Source organism: Mus caroli, unplaced genomic scaffold (genome assembly GCF_978045245.1).
Source record: "Mus caroli unplaced genomic scaffold, Mus_caroli_1 scaffold_19, whole genome shotgun sequence".
Classification (NCBI taxonomy): Eukaryota; Metazoa; Chordata; class Mammalia; order Rodentia; family Muridae; genus Mus; species Mus caroli.
Genome location: NW_028227274.1, coordinates 78,515,439 through 78,538,165, shown reverse-complemented (window position 1 = coordinate 78,538,165; position 22,727 = coordinate 78,515,439). Strand labels below are relative to the sequence as shown.

The 22,727-nt window shown below is 47.6% G+C and overlaps 1 protein-coding gene across 3 annotated transcripts in view; it reads left to right on the top strand.

Moving 5' to 3' along the window:
* The first annotated feature begins 2,218 nt into the window (after nucleotides 1-2,218).
* The window catches only part of Kcng2 (potassium voltage-gated channel modifier subfamily G member 2), a 77,365-nt gene continuing 56,856 nt past the window's right edge, over nucleotides 2,219-22,727 (top strand). Inside the window, exons 1-2 of one of the 3 annotated variants that reach the window (XM_085833669.1) lie at nucleotides 2,219-2,317; nucleotides 2,984-3,149. The gene's annotated coding sequence lies outside the window, so the exon portion shown is untranslated. Of the gene's footprint in view, nucleotides 2,318-2,579; nucleotides 2,704-2,983; nucleotides 3,150-22,727 lie in introns of those variants that run through there. The other 2 variants (XM_085833670.1, XM_029471838.2) reach the window with 2 other exon arrangements.

The window sequence follows — 22,727 nt, the reverse complement described above, 5'->3', positions numbered from 1 at the left end:
ACTTTGGGGGGGGGCGGGTTGAAAAAAGCTTCTTTATTAGCTTATAAGGTTTTGCAAATACCAGAGTTACTTTAAGTGCATAAAAATGAAATATGTAACTTTTTATTTCAGTGTTTTGCAAGCTTTTTTTTTTTTTTCTGCTTACAGTGAGTCTGGCATTCCCAATAACTCACTAGATTACCAAAGGAAACAACATGGACTTCTTGCCACTGTTTTCGGTGTACACACAAGGACACTCAGAGAGAGGGCAAGGACACACCGACTCCTATGCAACCCAGGCATAGGAGCTTACTTGCACTGATCTCCAAAACACCAAATCGGAGTGGTGGACACCGGTGATGAAATCACACTAGGGCCGCTTTCCTGTTCTGTTTTGGTATGTGTACAATACTGGTAGTAGACTCGAAAGTTTAATTGTGCCACCAATTATATTTCAGTTTCGGAGGACAGTATATCAATGCTGGCATCCCTCTAAAACACATAGGAAATACTGGACCGATAGAATAGCCAAGTGGGGACCAGCACCGACACTGACATCTGGGCCCACAGAAGTTGGTTCTTGTCAGAAACACCGACTGCACTCTCGTGCAGGGCCTTGTTGCAGCACAAGACCCGTACTGAGGATGCGCCAGGCAACCAGTCAAGTTTGTATCTGTCCAAGGAGACAAGGCAACAGGGTAAATCTAAGATCCTAAAGCACCTGACAAGCTCATGAAAACGGGAAATAAAAATGAATGAGGTGAAATTTAATAGGAACAAATTGTAATAATCTACCTTTCAAAGAATCAAAAAGAAAAAACCCAAAACAAACAAACAAAGAAACAAAAAACCACCTGAAGCATTATATCGCATCAGGGAAATGAATCCCAACAACTGCCCGGGTGGGAGGTAAAGACCTGGAGACTGGGAGTCAAGGTTGTCTGCAAATGAGCTGGGTGACTGGAATGGATAATGACAATCTTCAGAAGGGAGGGAGGGAAACAGGCTAGTTCCACTGCGTGGTCACTGTGACCCAGAGACTTGGCCCAAGGTGAGGGTCTAAAAGGGTGGCTAGTGTGCAGGTGAACCTGGCCATTTCCTCCCAAGACGAACAGTATAGGGCCAGACAATAAGAGGTCCAGGACCCACCTGGATTGTCTGTGCCTATGAAAACGTGTGCAGCTGGGCGCTGGCTGAGAGCTTCCTGAGAGTTACCTCGCTTATCAATCTGCTTATCAATGCATCAGAGGCGTTCCCAGTTCATTCTACCTCTGTCACTGAGTATCCACAGGGCTGGCCAGGAGCATCTGCCCCCGCCCCCGGACAGATTGTGTTGACAAACAGAACTGCCTCAAAGGTCACAGATCCCAGAAGCAGCCATTTCCTGTGGAAGGAACTTGGTGACTTGGGCTCTGGATAGTTAGTAGAGCCTGGGCTCCTGGGCTCTAAATCCAATGAACGGTTTCCAAGGAGAAAACGCCTCTCTCTTCCAGGCCTAATCCAGGAGAGAGGCTGGGAAAGAACATCGCCCTCTCCATGCAAACAGTGACACAGTGGCCACCAGAGGCCTCCCGCCACCGGATCCATTAAATACCCCTGTCATAGGAAGGATCACAGAGCCTCTGCTTGCCCTGGATCTCCAGATCGCACAGTTGGAACTTGTCCGTAGACTGGAAAACTACGTTCCCATCCTAAATGTCTCTGGAGTTTGTTTGAAAGAGCTTGTTTCCTTCCCCTGGAGCACGGCTTCGGAGGGGCCAGTCCACACGTTTCAAATGGCATGGGCTCTGAATTTAGGCGAGTGGGTTCCTTACTTGGCCTGAGCCATACAAATAGCTGTGTGTGAGGGTGTGCACCAGTGTGTCTCATGTATGCACTATTAGCTCCCATGTATGTGTGATCAAGCGCTTATGCATAAACCATGTGCGTGTGCCTATGTGGTTGTATGAGTCCCCTCAGGTGTGTATGGGTGGTGAATGTGAGTTCTGGTGAGCTTGTGAATTCATGCGTGTGCACCTGTGTGCCTTTTTGAGTGCGGCTGAATGTGAGTGTAGAAACCCATGTGTTTGGGTGCCTTTGTCCCTCCATGGTCCCACACAGTGCCCAAAGAGCCCAGCCTGGAGCTTCCCAAGCCACAGTAGGGGCCTCGCCCTGGGACCCGCTGGGCACGAGGGGGCGCCGCGCTACCGTTGCGGGGACTCGCTGGCCAGGGCGGCCTGGGGGCGGCTCACGGGGCGGTGCCGGACTCTGAGCTGTGGGCTCTGGGGACGCCGCGCTCCACCCGGAGGAGAGCCACGGCTGGGCACGCAGAGCAAGCAGCTGGGAGCCCGGGCAGGAGGTAAAGTTGAATTTACAGTGTGTAACAGGAGTCTGCACCGAGAGTCCCTGGGACCGTTCCGGGACAGGGGCGTAGCTGTGAAAGAGGTCTGTGCAGCGGGGCCCGGGTCCGAGCGGAGCTGGACACCTGTCCGCGGGCGGCCACCGGCGGGAAGGCAGCTCGGCTCGGGTGCCTGGCTGCGCTGCGGGCGCCGCAGCCCACGGAGGGGCGCTCGAGGGGTCGGGCAGGGCTGGGGCAAGCGGAGTGGGGCCGCCGGCGCTCCCCGCGCTGGAAGCCGGAGGATCGGGCTTGGCCGCGTGCTGCGCTTTCATGGCGCTTCTGGCGGCCGCTGGAGGCTGGGTCTTGCTGCCGCCCCGTCTGCCCGCGTCGGTTCTACCGGAGCCCGGGTAAGAAGGAGAGAGGAGGGTGAAGGAGGTTCTCATCCGGCGGCGGGGCCCAGGGTCCCCGAGAAGCGATCATGGCTCTCCCGGATCGGACGGGACCAGGCTTGAAGGCTGTGCGCACCGGCTTCGGTGGACAGGTGACTGGGGCCGAGTCCGCGGCTCTGGTTCCCTTTCTGGTCCGAGATGGTGAATGCCCCCCACCCACCTTTTACACGCGCACTCGCGCGCTCACGCGCTTTGTACACGCGGGTGTCCTGCCACCTTGCCTTCTCTAACCTCCTAGGGCGCCGGTGTGACTCGGGTGTGGGTCCTAGCTCCCGCGTTCCAAATTCTGCAAACTCTCTGTCCTCCTGGCTCGGACAGCAACATCTGGTCCGGACAGTGGCACCGCCAGGAGTGAGAGTGCTGGATGCCGAGGGGGTCTGAGCCTGGGCTAGCGTGTGCGGAAGGTGAGCTGCCTCTTATACGTCCGAGATGGTTGTCCAACCTCGCGATTCTTGGGGGGATCCCACGCATGTTTGCCATCGAATGATTTTAGAGTTGGGAAGCCCCTGGATTCCAAGACTTCTGTCCCTTGAAGCGCTGCTTCTGCTCCGCAAGAAAGCTCTGGGCTCATGTGCTGTCCTAGGGATCCTTTTGGTCAAGTCCAAATTCTCCTGCTCCTGGGCCCCAGAGATCATGAGCTCAGATTCAGCCTTCTTCTTGGCCCCTGGAGGTCCTAGAATTCCCTCTCACAGCCTCTGGTCTCTTTTGTCCCCTCCTTTGCCCTTGGCTAAAAAAGGACAGGACAGCATTGGAGCAAAGGCTTGCTGTGAATAATGGATTTTCAGCCAGTCTGGAACTCTGAGAGTGATTAAGTAGTGGATCACACTGTGGCCCTGCTCTTGGGTCAGTTAAGTAAACCCACCCCGGCAGGGATTTGCCTTCAGTGATGGTTTTTCATTTCTACCAGTGCCAGGAGGGATTCACAAGCCCCACAGGCAATGGCTGTCCTCTCTCTCACTCTCTCCAGTCCCTCCTTCTCTCTTGGGCTGTGTAGGACTTTCACTGTCCTCTGGCTGCCTTAGGTAGGTTCTGCTCTCCTGTGCTATGAGCCCTGAGGGTGTTGTGGCATATGGAGGGGTGAAGCCCACTTGCCTGGAGGTCCCTGCTCTGTACCCGACACAGACAACAGGCACATGCAGTGCTGTCCAAAGAAGGCTGTGGTTTCTGGGTCTCTTTGGGGGGAGAGTGATGACAGCTCTCCAAGGCCAGTTTATAGATTCCATTTGAGTCGTTCCCCTGCCTTGGGGTTGCCATAATTAAAAACAAAACAAGCAAAAAGAAGTTGAGTGTTTGTGGTGGCAAAGGAAGAGATGGGAGTGAGCCCCAGGCTGACACAGATTGGAGCTGTGTGGTTTTCTTTTCCCAGTGCCTAGCAGAGCCCTGCGTGGGCCAGATGCTCAGAAAATGTGTGCTGCTTGATTAATTGGTTGAGTTATAATTAAGAGTTTCTACCTAGTGTATGGCTGGGAGCAGCATTATCATAATTACAGGTATGTGTGCTGTAATTAGTAGGTCCTGTAAAACACATAGGTTGGTAGGAAATGATAAAATGTTGGGGTTTGCCCTGGCAAGTGCTGGTCCTAAGTGTCTCTGAGTTGGAGGGGGATGGGCTGAGGCAGATGAGGATGGGGTCATCTTCACCCCTAGTTCTGGGCTTGTTTTCTGGAAGAAGTGTGTCTCACCAGGTTCCCAGAGGGCAGGATGTCTAGAGTGGGAGGTGCTCTAGGCTCAGAAACCCTACGTGGGTATGTGGGGGCAGACTGGAGGGGAACAGATGTGTGGCACCGAGTATGTGGGTGCTGAAGGCCACCAGATCTGAATGATGAGGCTGGCCTTTGGTCCAAAATGGCTCTTTGGGTCTGAAGCTGAGTGCCTGCCCATGGATGGTAAGGAACAGGAGCATTCAGAGATAACACTATCAGGGGACATTCTAAACCATGGAGACCCAGAGAGCTCTCCACTGCTAGAGTGGGAGTATCTGCCTGAACAGAGACTGCCTTCAGTTGGCCTGTGTACCACCAAGAGGAAAGTATCCATGTCGCTGCAACTATGTTGCTAAGGTCTGCTTCGCTGAAGCCTCCACAGTGTCTGACAGAAGCGAAGGCACCATGGTTGGCTTGCAGCACCCCCCACCCCAGAGCGGCTGAGTCAGAACTGCCTTTAACAGGGTCTCATCTTCATCTTCCAGAGCTTGAAGGTACTTGGGATCCCTTTTCTGTTGCAAAGAAACTGCATGCTGAAGCAGTTTCAACTTTGAAGCTCATCAACTTTGTTAAGCGGAACTCCAAAGGTTCCTTTATCCAGAGAGGCTCAGTCAGGCTAGGGAGGGACCAGTCCTTTACCCTCCAGGAACCACCTGCCGGCCCAAGCATCTCCCAGTTGGAGGAGCTTGGGCTGCTGCAGATATGAGGAGGCTTGGGGCCATCTTTCCCCCTTTTCTAAACAGCTCAGTACATAAGAGCAAGCTGAGGAAGACACCCGAGAAGCACCCCCACCCCCATCCTCTAGGCAACGTCCCTCTGAGGACACAGGTTCAGCAAACCTGGGTCTCGGTGTCCACAGATGTGGTGCAGTCTGCAGTGTTCATGTAGACCTTAGTTCCAGCATTACGTGAGAAGGCTCCACCAAATGACGTCCTTGAACTCTAGCTTTGGGGAGATGTGTTTGTAGAGTAAAGCGCAAACCACATTCCATTAGAAATACCCATTTTCATTTGAGCATGAGTTTAGGAAAAGACTTAATGGAAATGTGAGTGTGTGCAGAAACCATTTGTGTTACTTCCGTCCCCTAAGAGAGAGTCTGTAGAGTATCAGACGCCAGCGAAGGTTCCAATGGCTGTTGGGCCTTGGGCACAGCTACCTCTCTGTCACTGTCCCTAATGAGCCATGGCACCTCTTAGGTTAGCATTTCCTCTTCCTCCACCAAGGTAGCTCCCCAGGACCTGGGCTCCAGGAAAGAAGGCAGGATTCAGGCTATGGTCTGAGAACTCAGTGGCTATCCTGGATATTCTTAACCTTAAACATAAAATGATGGCGTTTAAATGTTAGCATAGACCAGAGTGGTGCCTTGAAATCAAAGGCTAGAATTCGGAGGCTCCACTAGGCCTCCAAACCGTCTGGCTGTTGTGAATACGGGGGCAGTTTCAACTAAATTCCATCTCTAAGAGGCAGATTTATTTTTGTCAAGGTTTGGCTGTGGTGGGAAGGGCTGTGGGATCCACTTGTGCCTGACTCTTGGCTCTGCTCTCCCTATGACTTCCCAGCTCCTGGAACTCTCTCCATCGGGTGTGTTTGTTGGGTTTCTGGGTCTACTGTGTTGTCACGCACTGTTCCACCTCCCAAGGAACGGGGATCTGAGGGTTTCCTTACACACAAACCACTTGGCCGCTGCACTCAGGCCTTGCCCTCGGGGACTCAAATTTGGTAGTGAAGGTGAGACCTGGCAATATGGATTCTGAATATAGGTCCTAAGCAAGTGTGTGTGTGTTTGTGTGTGGGTGTGCTTGTGTTCCTAAGCATGCCAGAGCACATGTGTGAAGATCTGAGACCAACCCTTGAATGTCAGTCTTCACCTTCTTCCTTGTTTGAGACAGGGTCTGTAGTTCACGGTATTGCTGTGGGTCGTGCTGGCCATAGAGTCCACCCACATTAGCTGAGTTGTTTTATGTCACTGAACTTGGTGCCCTTGGTGGACCTTCTCATTCATCGCCTCCTCTCTCTGTCATCTGTCATCCTGTGATGGCCTCTATGTCTCTGCCATCTATTTCTCTTCTCTCAAACTGATGTGTGTGTGTGTGAGAGAGAGAGAGGGGTATGAACAGGTTTCTTGTTGAAGGGGATGTGAAGGCCAGAGGGTAACATCTTCCTCTGCCATGCTTTTTGCTTTTTGGGGGGCTGCTGGGGGTAGGGGGCTAGACTGACAGGCTAGCAATGCCTAGGATGTGTGTTGACTCCAGCCTTCCTCCAGCCAGTGTTAGGGTTACAGGTATATCCTCGATCTTGCATGGGAGCTGGCGATCCAAATTCAGGCCCTCATGCTGGCCCCACAAACACTTCATCCACTGAGCCCTATCTTGAGCTTTCTGGTGCTTCCAAGAAAAGTGCAGGCAGAATTCATCCTTGCCGGGAGGGAGCTGGAGAATACTGGCTACTTCTTCCTCAGAGCGTTAATTTAGTGACAGCGCAGCGTCTTGCTCTGTCTCACGGGAACAGCCTTTAGACTGTGCTGTGGCTCTCTTCAGGCTGACACAGAGGCCAGACATACACATCTCTCCTGGCAAATTAATAAGGAGGAAAACATGTCCTCGTCTTCTTTTGTGGCGCAGGGAAGTCAGTTTTCAACATTGCGCCTTGGCCCAGGGCTAGAACAACAAGATTAATTAAGTGAAATGTTTCTTCCATTTTCTTCCCTGACATCCTCACATATCCAGAACCTGTACAGGGCCTCAGGGTGACAGTGGGGACTCACCCCCTCCTCTGTGACTGTGTGTGAATGTAAGTAAAACTCACATTAAAACTCTATCCTCAAACTCTGCCCTCAGACCTGGAGAGGTCTTGGGGGTTAGGTACCCATCCAAGTACAGAGGTCTCCCACCCAGGTTGGTCCCAGGGATGGCTGTGGAATATTTGCACACTCAATACTCAGAAATCTCGTGTGTCTCTCTGCACATCCTCATACTAAGATGTCATCAAATCCCAAGGTTGGGATGTTTATCACTGAAGAGAAACCATGATATTAAGGGCCATTCAGATCCCAGATCTTCTAAGTGAATACCAGCCCTTCCTTCCTGACTCAGGCCCTCGTGGCTACTTGAAATATTATTTCAAAGAGTGAAAGAGTGAGTGGGCTCACCAAGTCCAGAATTTAACTGGCTGCATAGTTACTGTGTTTCTGGAAGCGCCCTTCGTGAAAGTTTTGCACTTTCTATCCGTAAGATCCTGGGATTTAATGGGCTCTGATCTCATACAGGAAGATGCTCTGTCTATCTGAGGATTTGTGTCTAGTTTTGTTAGAATATAATAAGTGTACTAATGGGTTTATTATGACAGTTGCCTACATGTGTAATGTGTCTTAGTCATACTCACAGCTCCCAATCACCCCTTCTTGCATCTCCCCATCCGGTCCCTTTCCTCTTCCCAAGCAGTCCTCTTGCTCCTTTCAGGTCTTCTTTGTTTTAAATCGATCTAACCTGAGTCTCTTTTTTTTTAAAGAAAAGGAGGAGGAGGAGAAGGAGAAGGGAAGGAGGAGGAGGAGGAGAGGGAAAAGGAAGAGAGGGAAGAGGAGGAGGAAGGAGAGGAGGAGAGGAGGGAGAGGAAGAGGAGGGGAGGAGAGAGAGGAAGAGAGGAAGAAAAGGAAAAGAGGAGAAGAGAAGGGGAGGAGAGGAAAAGGAAGAGGAGGAGGGAGGGAGAGGAGAGAGGGGAGGGGGGAGGAGGAGGAGAGGAAGGGAGGAAGAGGGAAGAGAAGGAGGGGAGGAGGATGGGGAGGGAAGAAAGGAGGGGAAGAGGAAGAAGAGGAGGAGGGATGGGGAGGAGGGGGAGGAGAGGAGGGAGATGGGGAGAGGATGAGGGAAGGATGAGGGGAGAAAGGGAAGAGGGAGAGGAGGAAAAAGAAGAGGAGGAGGGAGAGGAGAAGGAGAGGAGGGGCCAGGCGTTGTGGTGCACGCCTTTAATCCCAGCACTTGGGAGGCAGAGGCAGGCAGATCTCTGAGTTCGAGGCCAGCCTGGTCTAGAGTGAGTTCCAGGACAGCCAGGGCTACACAGAGAAACCCTGTCTCGAAAAACCAAAAAAAAAAAAAAAAAAAAGAAGGAGAGGAGGGAAAGAGGAGAGGAGGGGAGGAAGAGAGAAGGGAGAGGGAGAGGAGGAGAAAGGAGAGGAGGAGGGAGAGGAGGAAGAAGGAAGAGAGGATGGGGAAGAAGAGGAAGAGGAAGAGGAGGAAGGGAGGGGAGGAGGAGAAGGAAGAAGAGGAGAAGATTCTACTTAGAAATAGCCTGAGGTAAAAAATGGAGGAAAAAAAACAATGAAAAACTTTTAAAGGGATACTTGAAAAGAGAGAGGTTGGCATAGGAGAGGGTATGAGGATCAGGAGCTCAAGGCCACGCTTGGCTAAGTAGTGAGACCGTGTCCTGCTCCATGCTAGAGTGTTGATTGCCTTGGTCTTGTGCAGGCAAGCACAGCAGCTAGGGTGCCGAGTTCAGCGGTCCTGTCATGTCAGAAGACACTGTTCATCCCACCATCCCTGACCTTGGCTCTTACACTCTTTCAGCCCTTTGTCCACAGTCCCTGAGCCTTGAGGAGGAGGTGTGAGATAAACGTCCCATTTGTAGCTGCACACTCCACAGACACTTCTCTGGACTTTGACCAGTTGTAAGCGTCTGTCTCTCTTGACCACCCTCAGCTTCAGAAAGAAACTTCTCTGATGAGATAATGGGGTCTGTGCTGATAGATAAGTGGAGATAAATGAATATACTGGACACTTTGTGTACTGGCTGGTTTTGTGTGTCAACTTGACACAGGCTGGGGTTATCACAGAGAAAGGACCTTCAGTTGGGGAAATGCCTCTATGAGATCCAGCTAAATGGCATTTTCTCAATTAGTAATCAAGGAGGGAGGTCCCCTTTTGGGTGGTGCCAACTCTGGGCTGGTAGTCTTGGGTTCTATGAGAGAGCAAGCTGAGCAAGCCAGGGGAAGCAAGCCAGTAAGTAACATCCCTCCGTGGCCTCTGCATCAGCTCCTGCTTTCTGACCTGCTTGAGTTCCAGTCCTGACTTCCTTCAGTGATGAACAGTAGTGTGGAAGTGTAGGCCGAATAAACCCTTTCCTCCCCAACTGCTTCTTGGTCATGATGTTTGTGCAGGAATAGAAATCCTGACTAAGACAAATTGGTACCAGCATAGTGGGGTATTCCTGTGACAACCTGACCATGTTTTGGGTTTTGGGGAGGACTGTGGAAGGACTTTGGAACTTTGGGCCAGAAGATCCATTTGGTGTTAAGAGGTCTGTGAGATGTTGTGTGTAGGAGCTTGGAAGATAATGTTAAGAACAGTGCAGAAAATGGAGGCCTGGCTTAAGAAATTTCAGAGGAAAAATTAAAGACTCTTTTCAGGGCCATTGCTATTTTGGATTGTGAAGATTCTGTGGTTCCAGTTAGCTGAGGCTGAAGAATCAGCTGTGATTAACAAGATACCAGAACTACTAAAGTGAAAACTTCTCCTTACTGGGACTATTGATGCTGGTTAGCTGGAGCTAAGAAATTAGCGGTGATTAAGAAGAGACCAGCATCATTGAGGTGACATCTTCTGGGAAGTGTTTTGAGAGCACAGAGGCTGTGTTCCAGAGATAGCCAAGGTTGTACCTTGTGCTGTGGCTGGACTTGGTAATGTGTAAGAGTTACCTAGGTGGTACTGGTTTTGAAGGCATGAAGGGGTCACGCAGAGCAGCTGAAGCTCGGCACTGTGAGAGGCCATGGAAAGCCATTGGTGAAGGTACAGCCTCAGTTGCAATTGATGGCCCAGGACTGGAGGGGTCATGCAAAGGAGTTGAGGCTTGGCACCATGAAGAGAGCCTATGAGAGGCTAGTGTTGAAGCCTAGTTATAGTGGAAGACAGCAGCATTTTGGAGATGTCAGTACCATGAGATGACCACCAAGAACAGCAGCAGCAATGGAGTACAGGCATCTGGAGCCTAGAGGACAATGTGTATGCTACAAAGGGCATGGCTGGAGAAGTGATCCAAGCCCTTGGAGGAGCCCAGAAGGTCGTGAGTTGGGTCCCAGACATTGGATGGTTGGAGATTGATTTTTGCTTTTGATTGTGACTGTGCCCTGATATTTTTCCCTCTTGAAGGAAGAAGGTATTTTATTGGAGTCCATAGTTAAGAGACTTTGAATTTTAAAAGATATTGAATATTTTAAGTGATTGGACTTTTAATATGTAAAGATTGTGGGGCTTTTAAAGTTATTTAGGCCCAGTCGGAGGACAGTGACCTGCCCTGCAGGGAGCGCCATCTTGGCTCCGGGACTCCGCCGAACTTAGTCTGTACAGGTCAGAGTGAGGACCACAGAGGCAGACAGCTTCTGGGACAGGCGGGAGCCACAGAGCCGCTGAGGCAGCACCCTTTTGGGGCCGCAGACATCCGGCACCCTCCCAGTCGGAGGACAGTGACCTGCCCTGCAGGGAGCGCCATCTTGGCTCCGGGACTCCGCCGAGCTTAGTCTGTAAAGGTCAGAGTGGGGACCACGGGGGCAGACGGCTTCTGGGACAGGCGGGAGCCACAGAGCCGCTGAGGCAGCACCCTTTTGGGGCCGCAGACATCCGGCACCCTCCCAGTAGGAGGACAGTGACCTGCCCTGCAGGGAGCGCCATCTTGGCTCCGGGACTCCGCCGAACTTAGTCTGTACAGGTCAGAGTGAGGACCACAGAGGCAGACAGCTTCTGGGACAGGCGGGAGCCACAGAGCCGCTGAGGCAGCACCCTTTTGGGGCCGCAGACATCCGGCACCCTCCCAGCCGGAGAACAGTGACCTGCCCTGCAGGGAGTGCCATCTTGGCTCCGGGACTCCACCGAACTTAGTCTGTACAGGTAAGACTGAGGACCACAGAGGCAGACAGCTTCTGGGACAGGCGGGAGCCACAGAGCCACTGAGGCAGCACCCTTTTGGGGCCACAGACATCCGGCACCCTCCTAGCTGGAAGACAGTGGTCTGCCCTGCACAGGAGCCCTCTGCCTCAGGAGCAGGGAGCACATCTTGGATCCAGGACTCCAATGAACTTAGGAACTTAGTCTGCACAGCTGAGAGTGTGTACCACAGAAGCCTACAGCTTCTGTGACCTGCCAAAGCAACACAGCATCTGGGAAAGGTCCTGTTTTCCGCCTTCTTCTTCGGCCAGGAGGAGGTCAAAACCCCAGATATCTGTACACCTTCCCTTTAAGAGGAAAGCTTGTCAGCAGGGAGTGCTCTAACCACTGAAACTCAGAGGAGAGAGCCTGTCTCCCAGGTCTGCTGACAGAGGATACTCAGAATCCCCAGAAGAACAACCTCTGAACAGAGACAACTATAACAACTCCAGAGATTACCAAATGGCGAGAGGTAAAGGTAAGAATCTTACTAACAGAAACCAAGACCACTCACCATCATCAGGACCCAGCACTCCCACTTCGCCCAGTCCAGGGCACCCCAACACACCTGAAAAACTAGACCTGGATTTAAAAGCATATCTCATGATGATGGTAGAGGACATCAAGAAGGAATTTAAAGAACTACAGGAGAACATGGCTAAAGAGTTACAAGTCCTTAAAGAAAAACAGGAAAACACAACCAAACTGGTAGAAGTCCTTAAAGAGAAACAGGAAAACACATCCAATCAGATGATGGAAATGAACAAAACCATACTAGACCTAAAAAGGGAAGTAGACACAATAAAGAAAACCCAAAATGAGGCAACACTGGAGATAGAAACCCTAGGAAAGAAATCTGGAACCATAGATGCAAGCATCAGCAACAGAATACAAGAGATGGAAGAGAGAATCTCAGGTGCAGAAGATTCCATAGAGAACATGGGCACAACAATCAAGGAAAATGGAAAATGCAAAAAGATCCTAACTCAAAACATCCAGGAAATACAGGACACAATGAGAAGACCAAACCTACGGATAATAGGAGTGGATGAGAATGAAGATTTTCAACTCAAAGGACCAGCAAACATCTTCAACAAAATTATAGAAGAAAACTTCCCAAATCTAAAGAAAGAGATGCCCATGAACATACAAGAAGCCTACAGAACTCCAAATAGACTGGACCAGAAAAGAAATACCTCCCGACACATAATAATCAGAACAACAAATGCACTAAATAAAGATAGAATACTAAAAGCAATAAGAGAAAAAGGCCAAGTAACATATAAAGGCAAGCCTATCAGAATTACACCAGATTTTTCACCAGAGACTATGAAAGCCAGAAGATCCTGGACAGATGTTATACAGACACTAAAAGAACACAAATTCCAGCCCAGGCTACTATACCCAGCCAAACTCTCAATTAACATAGATGGAGAAACCAAAGTATTCCACGACAAAACCAAATTCACACATTATCTCTCCACGAATCCAGCCCTTCAAAGGATAATAACAGAAAAAAACCAATACAAGGACAGGAACCACGCCCTAGAAACAACAAGAAGGTAATCCCTCAACAAACCTAAAAGAAGACAGCCACAAGAACAGAATGCCAACTTTAACAACAAAAATAACAGGAAACAACAATTACTTTTCCTTAATATCTCTTAATATCAATGGACTCAACTCCCCGATAAAAAGGCATAGACTAACAAACTGGCTACACAAACAAGACCCAACATTTTGCTGCTTACAAGAAACTCATCTCAGAGAAAAAGATAGACACTACCTCAGAATGAAAGGCTGGAAAACAATTTTCCAAGCAAATGGTCTGAAGAAACAAGCTGGAGTAGCCATTCTAATATCAGATAAGATTGACTTCCAACCCAAAGTCATCAAAAAAGACAGGGAGGGGCACTTCATACTCATCAAAGGTAAAATCCTCCAAGAGGAACTATCAATCCTGAATATCTATGCTCCAAATACAAAGGCAGCCTCATTCATTAAAGAAACTTTAGTAAATCTCAAAGCACACATTGCACCTCATACAATAATAGTGGGAGACTTCAACACACCACTTTCACCAATGGACAGATCATGGAAACAGAAACTAAACAGGGACACAGTGAAACTAACAGAAGTTATGGATCAAATGGATCTGGCAGATATCTACAGAACATTTTACCCTAAAACAAAAGGATACACATTCTTCTCAGCACCTCATGGTACCTTCTCCAAAATTGACCACGTAATTGGGCACAAAACAGGACTCAACAGATACAAAAACATTGAAATTGTCCCATGCATCCTATCAGATCACCATGGACTAAAGCTGATCTTCAATAACAAAATAAATAATAGAAAGCCAACCTTCACGTGGAAACTGAACAACACTCTTCTCAATGATACCTTGGTCAAGGAAGGAATAAAGAAAGAAATTAAGGACTTTTTAGAGTTCAATGAAAATGAAGCCACAACATACCCAAACTTATGGGACGCAATGAAAGCATTTCTAAGAGGAAAACTCATAGCTCTGAGTGCCTCCAAAAGGAAACTAGAAAGAGCACACATTAGCAGCTTGACAACACACCTAAAAGCACTAGAACAAAAGGAAGCAAATTCACCCAAGAGGAGTAGACGGCAGGAAATAATCAAACTCAGGGGTGAAATCAACCAAGTGGAAACAAGAAAAACTATTCAAAGAATCAACCAATCAAGGAGCTGGTTCTTTGAGAAAATCAACAAGATAGATAAACCCTTAGCCAGACTCACTAGAGGGCACAGGGAAAGCATCCTAATTAACAAAATCAGAAATGAAAAAGGAGACATAACAACAGATCCTGAAGACATCCAAAACACCATCAGATCCTTCTACCAAAGGCTATACTCAACAAAACAGGAGAACCTGGATGAAATGGAGAAGTTCCTAGACAGATACCAGGTACCAAAGTTGAATCAAGATCAGGTTAATGATCTAAACAGCCCTATATCCCCCAAAGAAATAGAAGCAGTCATTAATAGTCTCCCAACCAAAAAAAGCCCAGGACCAGATGGGTTTAGTGCAGAGTTCTATCAGACCTTCAAAGAAGATCTAATCCCAGTTCTTCACAAACTATTCCACAAAATAGAAACAGAAGGTACTCTACCCAACTCATTCTATGAAGCCACAATTACTCTGATACCTAAACCACAAAAAGACCCAACAAAGATAGAAAACTTCAGACCAATATCCCTTATGAATATTGATGCAAAAATCCTCAATAAAGTTCTTGCTAACCGAATCCAAGAACACATCAAAACAATCATCCATCCTGACCAAGTAGGTTTCATCCCAGGGATGCAGGGATGGTTCAATATACGGAAATCCATCAACGTAATCCAGTATATAAACAAACTCAAAGACAAAAACCACATGGTCATCTCGTTAGATGCGGAAAAAGCATTTGACAAGATCCAACACCCATTCATGATAAAAGTCTTGGAAAGATCAGGAATTCAAGGCCCATACCTAAACATGATAAAAGCAATCTACAGCAAACCAGTAGCCAACATCAAAGTAAATGGTGAGAAGCTTGAAGCAATCCCTCTAAAATCAGGGACTAGACAAGGCTGTCCACTTTCTCCATACCTATTCAACATTGTACTTGAAGTCCTAGCCAGAGCAATTCGACAACAAAAGGAGATCAAAGGGATACAAATTGGAAAAGATGAAGTCAAAATATCACTTTTTGCAGATGATATGATAGTATATATAAGTGACCCTAAAAATTCCACCAGAGAACTCCTAAGCCTGATAAACAGCTTCGGTGAAGTAGCTGGATATAAAATTAACTCAAACAAATCAATGGCCTTTCTCTACACAAAGAATAAACAGGCTGAGAAAGAAATTAGGGAAACAACACCCTTCTCAATAGTCACAAATAATATAAAATATCTTGGCGTGACTCTAACTAAGGAAGTGAAAGATCTGTATGATAAAAACTTCAAGTCTCTGAAGAAAGAAATTATAGAAGATCTCAGAAGATGGAAAGATCTCCCATGCTCATGGATTGGCAGGATCAACATTGTAAAAATGGCTATCTTGCCAAAAGCAATCTACAGATTCAATGCAATCCCCATCAAACTTCCAAATGAATTCTTCAACGAATTAGAAAGTGCAATCTGCAAATTCATCTGGAATAACAAAAAACCTAGGATAGCAAAAACTCTTCTCAAGGATAAAAGAACCTCTGGTGGAATCACCATGCCGGACCTAAAGCTCTACTACAGAGCAATTGTGATAAAAACTGCATGGTACTGGTATAGTGACAGACAAATAGACCAATGGAATAGAATTGAAGACCCAGAAATGAACCCACACACCTACGGTCACTTGATCTTCGACAAGGGAGCTAAAAACATCCTTTGGAAGAAAGACAGCATTTTCAACAAATGGTGCTGGCACAACTGGTTGTTAACATGTAGAAGAATGCGAATCGATCCATTCCTATCTCCTTGTACTAAGGTCAAGTCTAAGTGGATCAAGGAACTTCACATAAAACCAGAGACACTGAAACTTATAGAGGAGAAAGTGGGGAAAAGCCTTGAAGATATGGGCACAGGGGAAAAATTCCTGAATAGAACAGTAATGGCTTGTGCTGTAAGATCGAGAATTGACAAGTGGGACCTCATGAAACTACAAAGCTTCTGCAAGGCTAAAGACACCATCAATAAGACAAAAAAAAACCACCAACAGATTGGGAAAGGATCTTCACCTATCCTAAATCAGATAAGGGACTAATATCCAATATATATAAAGAACTCAAGAAGGTGGACTCCAGAAAGTCAAATAACCCCATTAAAAAATGGGGCTCAGAACTGAACAAAGAATTCTCACCTGAGGAATACCGAATGGCAGAGAAACACCTGAAAAAATGTTCAACATCCTTAATCATCAGGGAAATGCAAATCAAAACAACCCTGAGATTCCACCTCACACCAGTCAGAATGGCTAAGATCAAAAATTCAGGTGACAGCAGTTGCTGGCGAGGATGTGGAGAAAGAGGAACACTCCTCCATTGTTGGTGGGATTGCAAGCTTGTACAACCACTCTGGAAATCAGTCTGGCGGTTCCTCAGAAAATTGGACATAGTACTACCGGAGGATCCAGCAATACCTCTCCTGGGCATATATCCAGAAGATGTCCCAACCGGTAAAAAGGACACATGTTCCACTATGTTCATAGCAGCCCTATTTATAATAGCCAGAAGCTGGAAAGAACCCAGATGTCCCTCAACAGAGGAATGGATACAGAAATTATGGTACATTTACACAATGGAGTACTACTCAGCTATTAAAAAGAATGAATTTATGAAATTCCTAGCCAAATGGATGGACCTGGAGGGCATCATCTTGAGTGAAGTAACACAATCACAAAAGAACTCACACAATATGTATTCACTGATAAGTGGATATTAGCCCAAAACTTAGGATACCCAAGATTTAAGATACAATTTGCTAAACGCATGAAACTCAAGAAGAATGAAGACCAAAGTGTGGACACTGTGCACCTTCATAGAATTGGGAACAAAACACCCAGGGAAGGAGTTACAGAGACAAAGTTCGTAGCGGTGATGAAAGGATGGACCATGTAGAGACTGCTGTATCCAGGGATCCATCCCATAATCAACTTCTAAACGCTGACACCATTGCATACACTAGCAAGATTTTGCTGAAAGGACCCAAATATAGCTGTCTCTTGTGAGACGATGCTGGGGCCTAGCAAACACAGGAGTGGATGTTCACAGTCAGCTATTGGATGTATCACAGGGCTCCCAATGGAGAAGCTAGAGAAAGTACCCAAGGAGCTAAAGGGATCTGCAACCCTATTGTTGGAACAACATGATGTACTAACTAGAACCCCGGAGCTCTTGTCTCTAGCTGCATATGTATCGAAAGATGGCCTAGTCAGCCATCAATGGAAAGAGAGGCCCATTGGACTTGCAAACTTTATATGCCCCAATATAGGGGAATGCCAGGGCCAAAAGAATGGGAATGGGTGGGTAGGGAAGTGGGGGGCGCTATGGGGGACTTTTGGGATGGCATTGGAAACGTAATTGAGGAAAATATGTAATAAAAATATTAAAAAAATAAATAAATAAAAAAAATAAAGTTATTTAGATCCTGGGGATGAATAAGAATATAAGGGTTGAGGCTTACTAGTGATGTGGTTTTGTGTCAAGTTGACAAGGGGTCAATTGTACTGGCTGGTTTTGTGTGTCAACTTGACACAGGCTGGGGTTATCACAGAGAAAGGACCCAGCTGTAAGGCATTTTCTCAATTAGTAATCAAGGGGGGAGGTCCCCTTGTGGGTGGTGCCAACTCTGGGCTGGTAGTCTTGGGTTCTATGAGAGAGCAGGCTGAGCAAGCCAGGGGAAGCAAGCAAGCCAGTAAAGAACATCCCTCCATGGCCTCTGCATCAGCTCCTGCTTTCTGACCTGCTTGAGTTCCAGTCCTGACTTCCTTTGGTGATGAACAGCAGCATGGAAGTGTAAGCCAAATAAACCTTTTCCTCCCCAGCTGCTTCTTGGCCATGACGTTTGTGCAGGAATAGAGACCCTGACTAAGACACTGTGATTCTACATAGATTCCCCAGAGTACTAGTGGTTGGTTCACCCTGAAACCTGTGAGATCCTCCACTGTAGGTTCTTGATCAGATTACAATGCTAGGTGTGTTTTCTCTTGTGGAGTAGGCCTTAGATCCAATCAGAGGGGCTAGTTATCCTCATGAGAGTTGTGCCACGGTTGTTTTGTTATCCACAGTCATAAACCCTCATTGCAGTTCACCTAGTTCACAGTGGGGCAAGACTGTTGAGGGCTTTCCCCCACAGCGGCCTGGTGGTAGCACATTCCAGTATTATGCAAGCGAGTCAACAGGAGAAGCCAGGCTTCTAGGTTAGTGCCAACCGGATTTCTCCATGTCTTTTGACCATTGTATGTAATATCTTCAGCAATAGTGTGGACACAGCTATCCTTCTGAAAGCAATCTACAGATGGAATGTAATTTCCATCAAAAACTCAAGTGCAATTCTTCACGGAAATTTTTTTAAATTGTTAAATCCATATGGGAGCGCAAATGATGACAGGTAGCAAGCAGTCAAACAACAATAAACAATCCTGAACAATAAAAACACAGTTGAAGGTATCACTGTGCCCAATTTCAAGTTATACTACAGAGCCGTGACAATAAAAACGCCAGGCTACAAGTACAAGAGAGACACATTGAACAATGGAACACAGCTAACGCCTCAGAAGTTCCTGCTTACGGGCCTTGACAAAGATGAAGAAAACGCCCATTGAACAAAAGACAGGGTCTTTACCAAATGGTCTTGGGGAAACTGAGTCACTACATGTAGAGTGCAAATTGGCACGGATGCTGCGGAAACCAGTCGGCAGTTGTTCAGAAAACTATCGGCAGGTCTACCATATGACCCAGCTATAACACTCAGGGGCAAGGCTGCCTGGCTTACATTTAAAAAGCAGTTAATATATTCTACTACCGAGCAGAAAGCCCACAGCTGATGTAGAAGAATGTTTAGCAAAACCTAACACCTAATCAGAATGAAAGTTCTCATAAATCTGTCTGTTCACAGACTCTCAGCTTGAGAGAGAGAGAGAGGGAGAGAGGGGAAGAGGGGAGAGAGAGAGAGGAGAGAGAGAGAGGAGAGAGAGGAGAGAGAGAGGAGAGAGAGAATTTAAAGTGAAGACTGAGGCTTTCTTTCTTTAGGATCAAGAAGGCCAGGATGCCCCTTCCACCACTGCTACCCAGTAAAGTTAGGAAGAGTGGTGGGAGAAATGACAGATATTCAGGTAGAAGAAGAAGAAGAAGAAGAAGAAGAAGAAGAAGAAGAAGAAGAAGAAGAAGAAGAAGAAGAAGAAGAAGAAGAAGAAGAAGAAGAAGAAGAAATAGAAATAGAAATCTCTCTGTTTGCAGATGACATGACTCCAAGAAATGTACATTCCAGCAAATGTATCCCCCAAATTGCCAGAACTGGTGAGTGAGTTCGGCAGGACTGCAGTGTGTATAGCCAAAAGAGAACTCACACTTCTGTATGAAAACCTTGATCTATAACACCAAACGTGCAGTGCTTGCCTATCGTGCCGTTCAGTCTTTCAGCACGAGGGAATGGGGGGGGGGGCTAAACACAACTAAGCAGGGGTACACATTGCACAGAACACCCACACTCTGAGTGCTGCAAGTTAGAATTGTTGCTTGAGGACATCAGACACCTGGGGATGTAAGGCAGGGATAGTGGACGTGCTTAAGGCTCTGGGTCCAGTCCTCAATGCCATAGAAAAGGAGGAGGAAGATATCCAAAGTTAGACCAGGCTCATGGATACGAACGAAGAACGAAGATCATGGTACATGTGTTGCCGCTCAGACTGATGGGCAGGCTTAGCCCATTCACTTGTGGGAATATCCCTATCTCGTTTTCTAAAGGAACCGCACATAGGCATATTAAGCTTATTCTGAGGTTCTTAGGGGAAAATACAGACCCCAAAACACCCAAAAGAACCCCCAAAGGGAGAACAGTGGCTGGAGCCATTCCAGCCATATTCACACTTTCTCTGTAGCCACCATTATCTCAACAGTGGTATTGATCGTGTCCTGGAAGGACACGTGGATCAATGGATCGGGACACAGAAACCATTCGTTCTGCCCAGCTAAGTTAATGTAAGCTGGGGAAAAACCAATCCGATGTAAGGTAGGCGAAAAGTTCTTAGATTTGAAACCTAGATTATGGTCTATAAAAGACAAACTTTATTCACAGGACCTCATCAGAATCCAAATGACCTTTTAGAGAAAGGCAAACTACGGAACAGAAGGATATATTTGCAAACTATACATTCAAGAAGGAATACAAGAAGACTCAATAGTCTATCAGGAACCTCAATTAAAACTACACAAAGTATGAGAATAGACACTAAAGAGAAAACTAGATAATAAACAGTCATGAAAACATAGTCCACACCAATAATCTTTAGGAATGTGTAAATTAAACCACAGTGAGATATCGTGTCCTGCCTATCAAAATGGCTACAGTAAAACTCACTGGTAACACCACGGGCTGACAGAGAAGCAGGGGAGCTATTGCTCCACAGGCTGGCTCAGCGCCTGTAGAAAACCACTTAGTGGTTTTGGAAAAAATAAACACCCAACTACAATATGACTTAGCACTGTAATCACTGTCCTAAAGTTGAAACAGGACCAAGGGGACGGTTCACTGGGCAAAGGCACTTCTGGCCAAGCGTGATGATCTGAGCGGGCTCTCCAGGACCTGCACAGGGAAAGGAAAGAACAGATTCTCTGGGTCCACTATGACCGCCACCAGCTTGCCGTGGCGTGTGCATGCATGCATGCATGCATGCATGTGTGTGCATGCTCATACACACAGCCATACAAAGCCTTGCCATAGGTTTCCACAGTACCAAAAACAATCCTAGTAGGCCCAAACGAGACATGACCCAGATATCTATAAAGAGGTGATTGTTAACCAGGGATGCTTCTCTGTGGTGGTACACACCTCTGAGAGAGAATCATTGAGAACATAGTGCATGTGATTCCTGTGCAGAGTGAAGAGCGAATTTCACGGTTATCAGACCTCATGATTCCATCTTCCATTTTTCACAGCATCAGAAATGTGGGGGCTAGCCCTGCGGTGCCAGGATGGGGTGTGGAAACCGGGATGGGGGTGGGGGGAGTGAGCAAGACTGTTGAGAGCAATAGGAGCGTGATGGTGGCCCTGTCACCTCCTAATGGTAAAAGTATTCTATGAATTTGTCGGAAATGACCCTGCGAGAACTGGCCAGAGGGCGCGGGGGTGGGGAGTGAGGGTGGGGCTCTCCACGATAGGTGTGGGGAATCTCAACCTGCAGAAAGTGATGTACAAACTTTGTGTGTCCGTATACCACACACGGATTTAATAAAAAGCTCTGCCCAGTTAGAATTATCTTAAAAGCAGCATCCCGCAGAGAAGGGACCTGACTTTGAAGAGAAGGCAGTGGCCACACATTTGTTGTTCTGTGAAGGCGGGGCGGGGGGAGGGGAGCTCTACAGAGATGCCAGGTCATCTCCTTCTCCTCCAGAGGAGCTCAGACATGAGGTCCAAAGGCCACTGTGAGCATGGGCCCACTGCGGGCCAGACCCCTCCCAGCCTCCTTTCCCGCCCTCCAAGCATCCTCCTGCGGCAGCCCACTGCATTGCTGGGTCTCCATTTCCATCTCCTGGAGATTATTAATTAAAATTCTTTCAGAATCAATTTTCTGAGTAAAAATTGGTGTGGGAATGAGGCATTTATGTAACTCCTTCACACTGTTTTTCTTCCAGAAATGGATAATGGGCTTGCTTCAAATTGAATTAATAGATAATTAATACACGTGCAGACACAGGCAGGAGAGCAATGAGCTATTCTCATTCATTCATTCTCTCTCTCTCTCTCTCTCTCTCTCTCTCTCTCTCTCTCGACTTGGTTGTGGGCCTGACCATGTGAGCCAAGGGAGACACAGCAGCCCTGGTGGCGTTTGGGTCAGTAAGAAGGTGAGGAGGACTCACCCGTGACCAGGTCGTGCATCCAGAGTTAGATGGTGATCCCCAGCAGAGAAGTTCCCCTGTGGCTTTCATGGAGGAAGTAAAAGGGCTTATTATTATATCTAAGTACACTGTAGCTGTCTTCAGATGCACCAGAAGAGGGCATCAAATCTCATTACGGATGGTTGTGAGCCACCATGTGGTTGCTAGGAATTGAACTCAGGACCTTCAGAAGAGCAGTCGGTGCTCTTAACCATTGAGCCATGACCCCAGCCCCCTCTGATGACACTCTTATTGCTACCTACTGTCAACAGAATGGCGTACCTTGTCACAGGCTGTCACTCTTGTCATAAGTTGTCTCACAGTGGCACCCTGTTCCTGGGCTGTCCCCAGACCACTCACACCCAGCTAAGGATCACCAACGATTATTCCATTGGCTCCGCAGTTCCTGTACTCCTTTAGATATCTGCCCTCTGGCTTTCTGTGGCTGGAGTGAGGCTTTATCTCCCAGTCAGCATCTCTCACATCCTGAGACCTCTGTACTTACCCCATACCACTTAACCCAAGACCCTGTATCTCGTTCCTATTTGCGTGCCTCTTAAAAGCAGTGCAGCTCAGGGTGACTTTGGGTCACCAGCAGCTGTTCATTTCCAGTTCTTTCCTGGAAGGCATGGGGCAACAGAAGCGGGAAGGAGCCTGAGCCTTTCCCGAGCCTACAGTCTACTGGGCTCTTCTCACTGAGTTTACCAGAGGCTATGCCCACTTCCACCAAGGCCAATTGTGCCCCTTCCCTAATTAGGTATATA